The 17363-nt window shown below is 37.6% G+C and overlaps 1 protein-coding gene across 10 annotated transcripts in view; it reads left to right on the forward strand.

The window, feature by feature from the left end:
- The window catches only part of PACRG (parkin coregulated), a 523593-nt gene that overhangs the window by 63231 nt on the left and 442999 nt on the right, over window positions 1–17363 (forward strand). The gene's annotated exons all lie outside the window — the stretch shown is intronic.

A 17363-nucleotide genomic window follows, 5' to 3' on the forward strand; every position in this document is an offset into this window, starting at 1 on the left:
GACTAACAATTAAATTACAGCCTGCAGGAAAAGAAAATGACAGAGTTGCTTTGCCTTAGAGAATTGTGTGCTGACCGATCCATCTCTATTTTTATGAGAACCTGGCATTCCAGCCTGTTTCAGGCAGTCCATCAAATGATGGAACTGGTGGCTGGATGCAGAGAACAACAGCCATTTATCTCCCCCCAAATTTCACCTTCCTGCAGGACACTTCCAAATGGAAGCTTTAATTACCTAAATGGATAGGTCAAGATTGTCTGCTCCCTGGAAATGCAGAGTGGAATACAAAAGCAGGCGTGTTCTGACGGGTGCCCTCTCCTCTCTGTCTGCAGCACGTGTCAGCCAGCGCAGTGGCTGTCATATGTGCTCTGTTAGAGACTGACCTCCGCCGCTGAAAGCATTATAGCACCGACATTTTTCTGACAAAAGGTTAATTGGCTTCAAAATAAATGTATTGCCTAATGACTCCTTTCTAATGTGGCTGTGTTTCTTTCTAAAAGGCTCACTGATGTTATTTGTAAAAACTTGCCAATCTCTCAACTGGAGAAGGCTTTTACACTTAATTTGAAAAACGAATGTTGATCTCTAACCAGCTTCTGCTATTTAATTATTTTTTGTTATCAAGGACTTTGCTTTGGGTGATATTTATCAGCTAAAAGGGCTTCTCTGCTAAAGACTGGAAAGCAATTGCACATGTGTGAGCATAGCATCAGGTTAAGGAACATAAAAGATTTTGCCAAATATTTTGAATTTAGCAATTGATTCATGTAGCAAAAAAGTCCCACAGTAGTGTCTGACGGGTGAATGTCAGGATTGTTTATAATTAGTAACAATTTTATGTTAACAAATGAAAATGATCAAAGTGAAAATTCATCAAAGTAAACAACTTAGAAAGAATCATTAAAATTAACCTTTTCCTTCTTTTTTCGAAAAACTGAAAAAAATGATTGCATTATTTCTAGTATGTCTTTAAAAGTTTTCACATAATTATCAAACATTTCTAGATCTTGAGCAGTCACATAATATCCAGTTACTGAATGTAGAATTATTGAAAAGTTATTTGGCAAGGGTAATCTGAAGTTGTACTTGTTATTAAGTTTTGTCATATACTTTAGGTAAATGAAGGACATTATTATCTTGGTTTTAATCATCTGTCTTAAAATTTGCATTTGTTATGTGAAAACATGCATGATGAGAAAAAATATATAGCAATATAAGTAATTTAGATATTTCAATCTTAAATTTAATTAGGGGTTGGTTTGTATTTAATTAATTACATGGATTTTGTGTTTTGTGTCAATGTACCAATTCATGCATGGTAATGTGGAGATTCTTAAGAACTTGATTCCTTTTGAGTAAAAGAATATGCCATATTTCCTTATGAAAAACAAGTGGATTTTGGTGTTTTACATAATTTTAGCACATAAAAATTGTATCAGTAAAAGAATCCATAGATTTTTTTGTCCTGCTTGAATAATCTTGAGTAACTTCTAGAAATGTCAAGAGACAAAAAAAAGTTTATCTTGAAAATAATAAAAGCATAGGATGAATCATTTTGCGTTATCTTTGGTACTCCAGCAGTCAGATGGCATATAAACTGCTTTTCTTTATTATAGCTATATTAATTCTTTTAAGCTACTATTGACTATTGTAGTGATTCAGCAAGCTAAAAAGTCAGATTAAAGAGGAAGCAATTTATTTGCTACTGCTGGTAGGATAATAGCATACATTTAAAAAGACATCTTATCCTATAACCGGTAGACTTCTATCCTTTAAAGCCTTGCCAACCAGATTTCAATTGTACTACTATAATGCTGAAGATAAAACATTAAACTTATTAAGCACAGGCTTGTGAGCAATCTCTCATATTTATTCGTATTTATTTCTTGGCACATATACTGTGGGGAACGTCTGATACTTGGTAAGACCAGAGGCCTTCTTTTAGGATAACATTTCTAAGGAATGGACATTGAATGTTGAAGAAAGGGGTCCCCAAGCACCCTGCAAAAACCACACTAAAAACCACCCCAGACCCTGCACTATACTCCCTTGTGTGTGGATAGAGCTCTGGTCAAGCGAACTTCTCACCTCATGGCCTAGCTTGCCCCTTGCTGAACAATTCTGAGTAGCTCTGATTCCCAGGAAAGTACCTGTCCTCTCTCCACAGTCCTTGTGACACCCCTAGGACTCCAACAGTGGTGGTGAGACCTGAAATGGTGTGTGTAATTAAGTGGCAAGTAGATCCATTTGCTTTATCAGAATTTCAAGAAATGTCTTTGCAAGGTTAGGTTTCTCAACCCACACCCTGAACTACCATCATAGTTTAGGGCACATGAAATGATCATTTGTTCCACATGTCAAGACAACAGGGCAGACCCAAATGCCAGAATCGGTGCCGTTTAGTGTATCTCTTGTGGTATCGCTAAAGATCCAAGCACTGTCTAATGCATCTTTTGGCAGTGGTGGAAATGTGCTTCATCTGTAATGTCTAATACATTACAAGTAGCCATATGTGGCCATTAAGCACTTGAAATGTCCCCAGTGAGCCCGAGGAACTAAATTTTAGATTTTAATTAATTTTCATTTAAATAGCCACATGGTTACCATATTAGACAGTGCTGCTCTAGATTAAGGTAAGATAATTCAGTTAAAACTAAGTGCTTGAACCTGCTAGCCAGATAGGAGACTATAACTATCTGAGAATCATTACTAAAATGAAAAAATAAGACTAGTATATGCATCTTTGAGATGGCTATGTTTATCATACATTCCTTGGTAAATACGAAAAAACTTTTGCAAGATATTTGTAGCAAAATTTTCTATATACTTATCAGAGGCAAGTTAATGATCTATGAAAGATGATTCAGTTCAGTTCAGTTCAGTTCAGTTGCTCAGTCGTGTCGAACTCTTTGGAACCCATGGACTGTGGCACGCCAGGCCTCCCTGTCCATCACCAACTCCTGGAGCTTACTCAAACTCACATCCATCGAGTCGGTGATGCCATCCAACCATCCCATCCTCTGTCGTCCCCTTCTCCTCCTGCCTTCAATCTTTTCTAGCATCAGGGTCTTTTCCAATGAGTCAGTTCTTCACATCAGGTGGCCAAAGTATTGGAGTTTCAGCTTCAACTTCAGTCCTTCCAATGAATATTCAGGACTGATTTCCTTTAGGATGGACTGGTTGGATCTCCTTGCTGTTCAAGGGACTCTCAGGAGTCTTCTCCATCACCACAGTTCAAAAGCATCAGTGCTTCTTCGACACTCAGCTTTCTTTATGGTCCAACTCACACATCCATGCATGACTACTGGAAAAGCCATAGCTTTGGCTAGACAGACCTTTGTTGGCAAAGTAATGTCTCTGATTTTTAGTATGCTATCTAGGTTGGTCATATCTTTTCTTCCAGTGAGCAAGCATCTTTTAATTTCATGACTCCAGTTATCATCTGCGGAGATTTTGGAGCCCCCCAAAATAAAGTCTGTCACTGTTTCCATTGTTCCCCCATCTATTTGCCATGAAGTGATTGGACTGTATGCCATGATCTTAGTGGTTTTCCCTGCTTTCTTCAATTTAAAGTCATACTTCATCAACTACTTCCCAACTGTTAGACATTATAGGATTATTTCAATTTTAGAGGGGGATGTAATTTCTAAATAATATTAAATGAAACACCCAGATACATAAACCTTTGTTTCCACCTCTGATTGCATCCTTAGGTTAAATTCCCTGAAGAGGAATTAATAGGTCAAAAGTATATTTTAAAAGCAGTCATTCCACAGAACCGTCTTCATCACTGGATCCTCTTTTAAAATAAAAGTCTGCTAAGGTGATGGGTAAAGCATCTCATTTTGTTTATTGATTTTAGGATCGTTAAACATTTTTATATGCTTAACTAATTTACTTGCCTTTTGAGCCCTCTTCTTAAATTGTCCGGTTTTCTAGTGAATAGTTAGTCTATTTCTTATTGATTTGTTAAAAATTTATGTGTAAATTTTGTCTATCAAAAGGATTTTATTATCCTTTTGACATAGATAATATAAACAGATTGTTAAAGTTTTAATTTTTGTTTATAAGATTTGATGACCACAATCATTTTAAATCTGTCTAACCAAGTCTCACCTTTCTAATCAAACATTTCTTCCTGAGACTGTATATCATTTGTTCTCTCTTTGCTGTCTCTAAATACTACGCATCATCAGTCTCAAGCAATACTACCGCTCTTACGCTTATTCTGAGCACAAATGGAAATAAGTCTGGTTTTGGTCCCTAAGAGCTCTTCACTGTTCTACTTTAGAAGTCTTTAATGTAGAAAAAGAAGAGATGCAACAGGAAAACTACAGGCCTAACTGTAGAAGTTTTTGAGGTCTTCTTCAAAATGGAAAGTTATAAAAAAATAAACTGCATACAATAGACAGGTATAAACCTTGTCTGAAACTGTGTATGCCATTTCATTTCTCAGCACCTTATATAATCTGTCCTGAACCACACATACTTTTTAGTCTTTTTAAAAGGAATCTTATTCAGTTTTTTCCTCTTAATTTTTTTTTCCAAACTTGCCTTCTTAAGTCATAGAAACTGCATAGTGGCATTGTCCAAATTAGCATAGCAACCTGGGGCATTGCTGTATTCTTGTTTTCTTAGTCTTTGATATGTAAATAATCTCTGGTAGCCAGTTATGTTGAAATTAAATGAATAAAGCCAGAACTATGTGCCTACGATGCACGCAGGTAGGTACAAGTGAGAATGGACTTTAGGTGGCCCCTCCTCTTTGCCAAAAATGCATCTCCCTCCCTGACCTATTGGAGGTGCATAGAATTTCACCACTGAAGCATAGTTCCCTGAGGTTAATGTTATAAATTATACATTACTTGTTGATTAAAACTTGGATCACGCAACTTTGTTTTTTGATTAAAAATTAATTCATAAAGCAACACTAATTATGTAATTAAAACACATCTTTCTGTTTTTTAATCAATGAGTTATATGTCTATTCATTTATAAATTTTAATCCATTTTAACATTTTACTAAAAGATTTTAAGCTGTTTTACAAAGAACTGTAAAATACAGAAATTTAGCATATGACAGGGAAGATGAGAGAAAATGAAAACCAGATAGGGACCTACAATGGAGCCAGTAACAAGGCTAATAAAAATGACGTACCCTAAATCCTTCTATGCCAGGGATTCTGTCTGTATTTCTAGCTTGTGCACTCCCTTATGCCAGTGCAGTGCCTGAAGGAGAGTCTGGCACAGAGCTGATGCCCAGTGATGTGTGCTGAATGAATATAAAACATCCCACGACTGGCTACCTCTCAGCTCCTCTTCTCAGGACACTGTTCCATGAGCACACTTCTCATTCTCTAGGCCTTACTCTCTTTTGTGACGACCATGTACTGAATGATTGGCATGGCCCTTTTTAATTGGGGGCTAATAAATTTGTTTCAGTTACTAAAATAGCCATATTTCGAGATATTCATGAAATAACTTAAAGAACAAACATTAATTAAAGTTAGACTTGGAGACCAAGTTTTCTGGCAGCAAATTAAGATCAGCACCAGCAGGTTAATTTGAATGCACAGTCCAGAGCTATATGCAACAGTTTCTGTAGGTTGAATTTTACCCTGAAAATGCTTAAATTATATGTAATGCTTTCCCAATGATCATCGATTTCTTAAATTCTAATGTAAGTTTATTTTTCTTTACAAATGACTGAAAATGTATGTTGAGTCTGAACATTCAGGTAAAGAAAATGCTGTGCATTAGATAATTGGATGCCTAAATTTTTAAAAAAATGTCTACTGATGGTGGCTGGACAATGCTTTCAATTCTATGTCAGCTCCCTAGTTTTTAATACTCATATATGACTCTGTTAAGAATTTCTTCTCCAGCATGTTCTCTTCTTTTTTTCGGTTCTTAGAGGCATTGGTATTCATGAAACATAAACAACTCTGTCAATGTGACTGTTTTCATTGACATGACTGATAATTTCTACCAGGAAAATCATTTATTGAATATAATTATTATTAAAGTGTACGCTAATTTTCTTACAATTAAAATTAGTCCAGACCGTGATAGCTCATTATCTGTAAATACAACCGTATTTTAAAGTAAATCCCACTGTGATATGGTATCTGATCCATTAACCCTCAGTATATGGTTCTCAAAACTCTAATTTTGAGTAATAATTAAGTCCTCTGGTGCCTTCAGTTTCTTAATGTTGCAGTTTCTTCAGGATTCAAAAAATTAACGCTGTATCTATTACCCCAGGCAAAATCGATGTTGATCTTTAAAATCTTATAAACAAATTTATTTGAATTGAGTAATTTGTTTTACATGAAGAAGAATGAATATATTCTTTGAATAGTCCTGGGCTTCTGTATTTTTTGATAACTGCCAAAGCTTGAGTTTGGATAACAGGCCTTAGTAGAACTTGTAAGGCAAATTTTACAAGAAAAATGACAATTTACCTAATTTTTGTACAAGAAAGCCTGCCGCGTATCTGCTATTAATTCCTCTGTGATTAATTAATAGATAGAGCTTTTTCTCAAAGTCTTGAAAAAAAAAAATAATCATCCGGCAGTTAAAGTGCTTTTTGGTGTTTTTTGAAGGAGGGGACTGCATACACAATTAATGCCATCCTTTTATTTGATATGAATTGCTCTGTCTTAAAAGTGTACGCCATGAAAATATAGCCATGTATCAGAAATAACTTTAATTTAAATTGGTTAGATGACCTCCGAAAGCTCGATGAAAGATTTTCTGCTGAATGGGCTGGTGCTCCCTGCTGCCTATATAATTTATGTGAGAAATTAGTGCGAATGGTTCACTTTTATGGAGCAGTGCTGCTTGTAGCAAGCCTGCAGAAACAATTTTCCCCCAAGCCTCCATCTGTTCTTCAAACTAGGGCATATGCCATCTCATCGAGCTTGAAAGTCAACTGATTTATAACTCCTGGAAAGTGCATAGATTGAAAAGAAAGGTCGGCCGCTGTTATGTGGCAGTGATTTGGTCAGCATCGGCTAAAGACAATTCACATTACAAGGGGCCCGGGGGAACAAGTGATGCTGTAAGTTTCATCTCAGTGGGCTGACAGCTAGAAGAAAAACAAATGACTCCTGTTTCTCAAGTTACACAACCTCTGCTCTTGAGAAGTATGAGTGGTCTTGGTGGAGCCAGGGTACCCAGCTGAGATGCCCTATCACTATCCCTTGAAGAAGTGGGGCTGCTGCCACCCTCCCCGAGATAAATGTTGCCATCTCAGAAATATCCAATCTTTAAACAGAGGATGAGATGGCTGGATGGCATCACCAACTCAATGGACGTGAGTTTGAGCAAACTCCGGGAGGTGGCAAAGGAAAGGGAAGCCTGGCATGCAGCAGTCCATGGGGTCGCAGGGAGTCAAACACGACAGACTGACTGAACAACAGCAATCTTTAAACAAAAAATGAGTGTTGCTATTTTTCAGAAAGTTTTGTTTGGGGACACAAGTCAGACTTTGATGATTTTTCTGTCTCCCCGGAGGGTGAAATTTTCAGTTCTGTTACAGTTAGTGATTTAATTAATGAATGTTTCCCTGTCTCTTATCACTTGTCAGATACTCCTTCTTTTTACTGAAGTACTTTTGGGATCAAAAGTTTTTTGACAGATGACAAATGGAATCAGATTGAGGGTATGATAGGTTAAAAATAATCAGTGTTTGATGCTTTTATTTAGGGTGATCAGTGTCTTTATATTTGAGGCTTCTCGATACTAAGTAAAATTTCAACCATCCTGAGTTATATTAAAGTTTCTCTGTTACTTTCAGGTAAAATCTAAACAAAGTATTAATGAATAATCATATCAATTTTGATATATATTTGAGGCAACAACTTCAGGAAATGTTTTACCTTTATAAAAAGAAGGTCATGCTGACCGAAAAGTCTCTGCAAAAATTAATTCTGATAGATTAATTAGTTAAACTCATGTAAAAATGTAGGTTTTTCCAGTAGTCATGTTTGAATGTGAGAGTTAAACCATAAAGAAAGCTTAGCGCCGAAGAACTGATGCTTTCGAACTGTGGTATTAGAGAAGACTCTTGACAGTCCCTTGGACGGCATGGAGATCCAACCAGTGCATCCTAAAGGAAATCAGTCCTGAATATTCATTGGAAGGACTGATGCTGAAGCTGAAACTCCAGTACTTTGGCCACCTGATGCGAAGAACTGACTCATATGAAAAGACCCTGATGCTGGGAAAGATTGAAGGCAGGAGGAGAAAGGGGCGACAGAGGATAAAATGGTTGGATGGCATCACTGACTTAATAGACAAGAGTTTGAGTAAGCTCTGGGAGTTGGTGATGAACAGGGAGGCCTGGCGTGCTGCAGTCCATGGGGTTGCAAAGCATTGGACATGACTGAGCGACTGAACTAAACTGAACTGAACTGAAAAATGTAAATTTTTATCTTTATTATTACCTATAAAGTTTTATTCTCAGTATGAAATGTATACATTTTCTCTTATAAAATAAAAAATACTGAAAAGTAGAAGGAATAAATGAATCAGTCATCTTTCCACCACTCACTGAATGCAGTTGTTAACATTTTTCAAAGTATTTCTGTCTTATCTTTCTCTCCTCAGTTGAGATCATAGTATATATAATAGTTTGTAAAGAAATATTTGTCATTATATGGTATATGAAATCTGTATGCCCTTATTTTTAGATTTTCTAACTTTTTTTCTAACTTGAAAGTATTAGTGTTTTGAAAATTTTGAAAATGTATAAAGTGTGTACATAGGGTAACATTTACCCAAAGATAACCACTTTTAGTGTATTGTTTGAGTTCAGCCATCTTCTACATGTGTGTTTTTATTTTATTTATTTTAGTTTTGGCTGTGCTAGGTCTGCATTGCTACCCGGGTTTTTCTCCAGCTGTGGCTTGTGGGCTTCTCATAGGGGCGGCTTCTCCTTTTGTGGAGCAGAGGCTCTAGCGCATGCAGCACTCAGGAGTTTCGGCACATGGGCTCAGAGGTTGCAGCTCCCTGGCTCTAGACACAGGCTCAATAACTGTGGCAAATAGGCTTCGCTGCCCCGCAGCATGTGGGATCTTTGCAGACCTTGGACTGAACCCGTGTCTCCTGCATTGGCAGGCGTGCGGCATGTCCTTAAGCAATTCTTAAGCTGCCATGACCGGAGAAGGCAATGGCATCCCACTGCAGTACTGTTGCCTGGAAAATCCCATGGACGGAGGAGCCTGGTAGGCTACAGTCCGTGGGGTCGCTAGGAGTCGGACACGACTGTGCGACTTCACTTTCACTTTTCACTTTCATGCATTGGAGAAGGAAATGACAACCCACTCTGGTGTTCTTGCCTGGAGAATCCCGGGGACAGGGGAGCCTGGTGGGCTGCCGTCTATGGGGTTGCGCAGAGTCAGACACAACTGAAGTGACTTAGCAGCAGCAGCAGCAAGCTGCCATGACAGCCACAAAAGTGGATTCGTCATTATGAACATGCCGGTAGTATAATTTTGGAGAATAGCAAGAGATATTAAGAAAACAGTTTATTAAATATGAAACACATTTCTTGCTATTGGGTAAAGTATAAAAAGTGAACAAAGATAGTTGACAGAATTATTATAAGCCAGTCTTTGCCTTCAACCTAAGACATATCCCTTTCAGGAAAAAAAATCTTAAAGAATTTCCAAGATTCCTTTCCAGCCTAAATTAGGGAAAACTCATGAAACCTTCAAGCTATAAACCTTTAAGCCTCCCTTTTCTTGAGTTATTATTTAGTTTCATCCTTGTATTTCATCCTGTCATTTCTATCATTGTCTCCCATACTTGATTTTTATCTCTTTATTCACTTTTTAATAACTTCTGGAAGAGATTTCTTCTATTTTCTATTTTCTTTAGTATCAATTTGTCTACTAGTGCCTCAAATTCAAATTTAACTTACACTGCTATAGTTAATCTTGCAAATCTTTATATTGTTGGCTGATATTGTTGTACATACTGGCTTAAAAATTATTGTACAAAAAGGTTTATCCTAGGAAATTTTCTGATATTTTTATCTGCATTTTGTAATTCAGATAAGCAAAAATAAAAATATGAATCAACTATAATCCCCCCCACTTTCAGGTAGCCTCTTTTACATTATTAGGATTAACTTTTCAGATATTTTCTCACCATATGCAAATATATGTATGTATACAAATTTCAAAAAATGTTTTGCTCATACTTCATAACTTTTTAAAAGTAATTACAAGTCATAACTTGCATATGCACTTTAAAATTTATTTTGGGAAGTTCTAGATGGTTCCATAATTTGACCAAGTCCATGTTGTTCAATAGTAATGTTTTCCTTAGGTATTAATGCTTTTCTTCAGTATTTTGCTTTTACAAGCAATACTATTATCAGCATTATTGTACATTTCACATATATTATATCTTGCAAATATATCTGATTGTTACCTAATGGTAAAAATCTCATTTTCATAGTCTTTGCCTATTTACACCATATAGATTTCTGGCTTTTTGGACCCTTGAACATGTGGTTTGGATGCTAAATTGTGTCCAACTCTTGCGACTCCACAGACTGTAGCCTGCCAGGGTCCTCTTTCCATGGGATTCCCCAGGCAAGAATACTGGAGTGGGTTGCCATTTCCTTCTCCAGAGGATCTTCCTGACCCAGGAATTGAACCCAGGTCTCCTGCATTGCAGGCAGATTCTTTACCTAGCTACATTTTCACCACATAGATTTCTGGCTTCTTGGACCCTCGAACATGCTCATTTCTAAAAATCACTGATTACAAAAGTAGTGAATTTAAAGGGGCTTCCTCAACATCTAAGTCTATAAGACAATATTCTGTTTTCTTTTGGGACAGGATATTGGGCTTCCCTGGTGGTGCCGGTGGTAAAGAACCTGCCTGCCGGTGCAGGAGACGCAAGAGACATGGGTTCAATCCTTGGGTCGGGAAGATCCCCTGGAGAAGGAAATGGCAACCCACTCCAGTATTCTTGCCTGGGTAATCCCATGAACAGAGGAGCCTGGTGGGCCACAGTCTATGAGGTCACAAAGAGTCGGACATGACTAAGCACGTGCACACACACAGACACGTGAAGGATATTTATAACACCCATTATTTTCAATTCGACCTCAGTCTAGAATTGGTGTCTGCCAAGCCTTAGAACATGTCATTGTGCTTGACCTCATTCATTCTCTTCTTGGGGACAGGTGAACTCTCCTTATCAGGTATCCCTAGGTGAACTGCCAAGCTCCCCCCAATCCCTAAAGATTGGTATGAACATGCTTCAGCTAGTCCTATTCTGGTGATATAAAAAGGAATTTTCTGTGACTTCTGACACTAAGATAGACGGAGTAGGCAAATCCCAGAAATGCACACATACTCAGCTGTGTGTTTCTCTGCCCTTACCCGTAGTGTTTTGCTTGTGGGGCGCACCACTTTCCAGAACGCAATGCAGTGTGCCACCAGGGGTCCGTGTCCCCGCTTCAGTTGTTTTCTGAGAGCTGGCTGTGAATGGATGTGGGTGTGATGGTTATGGGGATGAGAATGGAAAGGAGCACACTTTGTCTTTAAAAGCGCCTACTTCACAGCAGCAGGATACTGGCCTACTCCACACCCGCCGCTCAGTGGAGTTTGTTCCAGATCTTATGTTTCTGAGGGAGCAGAAAGTGTAGGAGGGATTAGAAAAAACCCCACAACCTACCAACTTCAGAATGGGTGCCTCTGGTTGCAGCATATGAGTTGATCATGAATTGTGGTTTTGCCTGCCAGTCCCACAGGTCTCTTCATATGTAGGAATTCCCTTTCTTCCTGCATGTGCATTCCTTATTATACCTGGTTTTCTCTTGCATTTATGTTCTCATCTTTTTCTGCATCTTCATAGGTAATTTGATAGCATGTTGGGAGACACTGTGTCAGAGACTCCTCTCCAGAAACTGTTTAAAATAGCTGAGTCCAATTTAGTTGTGTCCATTATTGGACTGTATTCGATTACAGAGAAGTTACATGATCCCATCAATACCCAGGCAACAGTGACTCATCGACTCAAAGGAAGCGAATACTTAGAACTGGTGAGACACAGTGGTAGCTTCTGTAGCCTGGACGATGGCTTCCTCTGGTTTTAAGAAGTTTAGTGTCACTGTCCGGCAAGCAGCAGTACATATCAAGTGCTTCCTTTTGGGTAGCTCATATGTTCTTAATCCTTTATTCACTATGTGTTTAACATTTGCCACTTCAATTATCTGGTTCAAATAATTTTTGTAGACAAATCTAAAATGAGAGGGTCTTACGGTAGTTTTATTACTAGTTTTTTAAGGAATCTCCATACTTTTCTCCATAGTGGCTGGATCAATTTACATCTCCACCAACAATGTAGGAGGGTTCCCTTTTCTCCAAACCTTCTCCAGCATTTATAGTTTGTAGACTTTTTGATGATGGGCATTCTGACTGGTGTGAGGTAATACCTCATTATAGTTTTGATTTGCATTTCTCTAATAATGAGCAATGCTGAGCGTCTTTTCACGTGCTTATTGGCCATCTGTACTTTTTCTTTGGAGAAATGTCTGTTTAGGTCTTCTGCCCATTTTTTGATTGGGCTGTTTGTTTCCCTGATATTGAGCTGTATGAGCTGCTTATATGTTCTGGAGATTAAGTCTTTGTCAGTTGTTTCATTTGCAATTATTTTCTCCGTTCTGAGCACTGTCTTTTAATCTTGTTTATCATTTGCTGTGCGAAAGCTTTTAAGTTAAAGAGAAAAACAAACATCATATATTAACACACATATACATAGGGAATCTAGAAGGATGGTACTGATGAACCTATTTGCAGTGGAGATACAGATATAGAGAACAGACTTGTGGACACAGTGGGGAAGGAGAGGGTGGAATGAGTTGAGAGAGTATCATTGAAACATATACATTATTATATGTAAAAATAGATAGACAATGAGAATTTTCTGTATGACACAGGGAGCTCAAACCCAGTGTTTTGTGACAACCTCGAGGGGTGGAATGGGGTGGGAGGTGGAAGGGAGATTCGACAGAAGAGGCATGTGTATACCTATGGCTGATTCATGTTGATGTGTTGCAGAAACCAACACAACATTGTAAAGCAATTATCCTCCAATTAAAAATAAATTTAAAAAAAATGAGAGACTCTACAACATGTTTCAGGTCAGATCAGTTCAGTCGCTCAGTCGTGTCTGACTCTTTGCGACCCCATGAATTGCAGCATGCCAGGCCTCTCTGTCCATCACCAACTCCCGGAGTCCACCCAAACCCATGTCCATCAAGTCGGTGATGCCATCCAACCATCTCATCCTCTGTCGTCCCCTTCTCCTCCCGCCCCCACTCCTACCCAGCATTAGGGTCTTTTCCAATGAGTCAACACTTCGCATGAGGTGGCCAAAGTATTGGAGTTTCAGCTTCAACATCAGACCTTCCAATGAACACCCAGGATTGATCTCGTTTAGGATGGATTGATTGGATCTCCTTGCAGTCCAAGGGACTCTCAAGAGTCTTCTCCAACACCACAGTTCAAAAGCATCAATTCTGCGGCGCTCAGCTTTCTTTACCACCCAACTCTCACATCCATACATGACCACTGGAAAAACCATAGCCTTGACTAGACGGACTTTTGTTGGCAAAGTAATGTCTCTGCTTTTCAATATGCTATCTAGGTTGGCCATAACCTTCCTTCCAAGGAGTAAGCGTCTTTTAATTTCATGGCTGCAGTCACCATCAGCAGTGATTCTGGAGCCCCAAAAAATAAAGTCTGCCACTGTTTCCACTGTTTCCCCATCTATTTCCCATGAAGTGATGGGACCAGATGCCATGATCTTAGTTTTCTGAACGTTGAGCTTTAAGCCAACTTGTTCACTCTCCTCTTTCACCTTCATCAAGAGGCTCTTTAGTTCTTCTTCACTTTCTGCCATAAGGGTGGTGTCATCCACATATCTGAGGTTATTGATATTTCTCCCGGCAGTCTTGATTCCAGCTTGTGTTTCTTCCAGCCCAGCGTTTCTCATGATGTACTCTGCATATAAGTTAAATAAGCAGGGTGACAATATACAGCCTTGACATACTCCTTTTCCTATTTGGAACCAGTCTGTTGTTCCATGTCCAGTTCTAACTGTTGCTTCCTGACCTGCATACAGGTTTCTCAAGAGACAGGTCAGATGGTCTGGTATTCCCATCTCTTTCAGAATTTTCCACAGTTTCTTGTGATCCACACAGTCAAAGGCTTTGGCATAGTCAATAAAGCAGAAATAGATGTTTTTCTGGAACTCTCTTGCTTTTTCGATGATCCAGCGGATGTTGGCAATTTGATCTCTGGTTCCTCTGCCTTTTCTAAACCAGCTTGAACATCTGGAAGTTCATGGTTCACGTATTGCTGAAGCCTGGCTTGGAGAATTTTGAGCATTACTTTACTAGCATGTGAGATGAGTGCAATTGTGCGGTAGTTTGAGCATTCTTTGGCATTGCCTTTCTTTGGGATTGGAACGAAAACTGACCTTTTCTGGTCCTGTGGCCACTGCTGAGTTTTCCAAATTTGCTGGCATATCGAGTGCAGCACTTTCACAGCATCACCTTTGAGAATTTGAAATAGCTCAACTGGAATTCCATCACCTACACTGACTTTGTTCATAGTGATGCTTTCTAAGGCAGATCGTAAATTTATGTATTTCCCATGAATACAGTTGGCTGACCCTTTTGGTTTTTCTTCATAGTTGTCTATTTATTATTATTTGTTGTTGTTTAGTTGGTCAGTTGTGTCCGACTGTTTGTGACCCCCATGGACTGTAGCCTGCCAGGCTTCCCTGTCCTTCACTATCTCCCAGAGTTTTCTCAAACTTATGTCCATTGAGTCGATGATGCCATCCACCCATCTCATCCTCTGTTGCTCCCTTCTCCTCCTGCCGTCAATCTTTCCCAACATATATATTATTATGTAGACAAATAATAAATTTTACCTTTAAAATAACCTTGACGTGATCAATCCACATACCTTTATATCTAGATTTTGTAGCATTCCCAAGCATCAGTGAAACATCCCTGACTCCAAAATTCTACACTATGTTTTGAAACAAATACTGTTATTCATATTTTTACCTAGATTCGAATTTTTAAGATGTATCCTGTTTGGTGTTCAATCTGATTTAATTTATAAAACTCTGAAGTCCATATTAAATACAGATTGGACTTGCTCACTGTAACCTTCGCATCTCTTAGTCTCTTTTTCCCTGTCTCTTTAATCCACTGTGTTTCATTCTACACGATTGCCTGAAATCTGTCTTTCAAACTAATACTTCACTTTCTTCAGTTAGATTTAATCTACTGCTTAACTTGTGTGTTAAATTTTTAATACTCAGTTTCAGTGAACATCAATTCTAAAATTAGTTTGGATCTTTAAAAGATCTGCCTGTTTTTTCCATTATCTCTTCTTGCTTTCTGGGTTTTCTTATAGTCTTTATCAAGTTATGTATTTTAGGTATATTTATTTAAAGTTTCTTTCACGTCCATCTATTATATCCAGTTCCAGGGGTGTGAGTTTGAATGTGTCACTTGCTCCTATTCTCAGCTGTTTTGTTTCCTCAAGTGTTTTATAGATATTTCAGTTCAACTCAGAGTTCCCCATTTGTGGAATGTATTTTTCTTGGGAGTCGTGCTTGCAAGGGGGTATGGGGGCATCCCTGTGGATGTGATTTCAAGTGTGTCTCCCACGGGCATGTCTTCTGAAGTAATTTTTCTATGAATTAGACTCCACATTTCTGCATCAGTCTGTTGCTCACCACTCAAGATATGAGTTTCCTCTTCATTTCTGAGAACTTGATATTTGCCTTTCTTGCTTTTCAGGATGGCTATGGATTTTCATAATCTTTCATCGAGATTTTATAGCTTGGTTGAGTCATATTGATCAGAGGCCTTTCTATAGGATTGTTTTCTCAATTAGCCTAATATCTTATCTTAGAGAAAGAACTATTTTAAGATACAACCTTTTTCCATTGTAAGATCAAATCTAAAATGTTTCCACTTAAAAAAAAATCGATGGAAAAAGATGCTTTTTATATTTCTCATGAAAGTCTTTTATTTAAACAACTGCAATGAACTAACTTATATTGCATGACTCTGTGTGTGTGGTTTTTGTGTTGGCACATAACCACACATAGACAAATATTACATCTATTTTAAAAACAGTATAATTTGGACTTGGAAAAAAATCACAAGGAAAAAATTTATAAAGATTTTATACCAAGCCAAATTCTCATGTTTGTATATAATGTATGTATATACATGTATATGTATGTTTATATAGATATTTTGCTTCTATTTAAGTGTTAGAGTTAGTATTTCATTTTCATTCAGTAAAGTTTAACCAGAAAATTAAGGTGATTGGGGTGAGTCTAAGAAGACTTATATCTTCTCTTTGTTTATACCTGGTAATACTAAGTCTCTTGAGAAGCATTAGCCCATCAAACATCTTTTAAATGCTTTCCATGTGCAGTAAGTTACATGAAATTTTACTAAAACATAATTATGTTTTAAAAATCAACATAGTATAACGTTGTATTAAAGAGATTTACTTGTTTTTTTTTTTTAATAAATCTTCCTCTGCAGAATGAATCACATTAGAGTTATTGATTTCTATTTTGAAGAATTGCTTTGGTAGTAATGTATTTGTATATGCACTAAGTAGATTGTTCTTGTATGACATTTTTCTTTTTGCTTTATATTTTTTAAAATGCAGCAGAGCAAGTGATAGTGTACTAGACTGGTAATATTAAAACCACAAGTCAAAAAATGCAAAAGTTAAGATTTTTATAATTCTATTTGAAAACCTAGTTTTTTCTGCCAGTGTTCATTATAATTTTAACACTTCATTATTGTAACTTATTACATTTAATAAACTAACAATTGGGACTAGCTTCAAATCTCAAACAGCAATTTAGCAGATGGTTCATCTCATGGAAAAGAAATGTAAACTCTTATGATTGTTTCTGTATCATTGGAGAAATGCATTGGTTAGTTGCAGTATTACTAGTAATGTTTTCTCTGGTCAACAACGATAGAGTTTAGGTCATTTTCAGAAATAATGATGTCTATACCCAATGAATACATCCTCTACAGAATATGCTAGTATTGTACAAAACTTCTTGGTAAGAAATGTTGTATGTTATTATGGTAAAACATTACTATTTGGCTTCTTAAACAATTAACTTAGGGTTTTCTCATCATTTTCTGTCTTGTACTTTCTAGATCAGAAACCTTTCCTCTTGTGGATTCCCAGACATGTCATCTTGTTTCTTGCCTCTTAACCTTTACTCGTGGTTTATAACCCCGTTCTGGGAAACCAGCATGTCCTATTACT

Source organism: Giraffa tippelskirchi, chromosome 9 (assembly GCF_054371585.1).
Source record: "Giraffa tippelskirchi isolate mGirTip1 chromosome 9, T2T-mGirTip1v1.2.pri, whole genome shotgun sequence".
Lineage (NCBI taxonomy): Eukaryota > Metazoa > Chordata > Mammalia > Artiodactyla > Giraffidae > Giraffa > Giraffa tippelskirchi.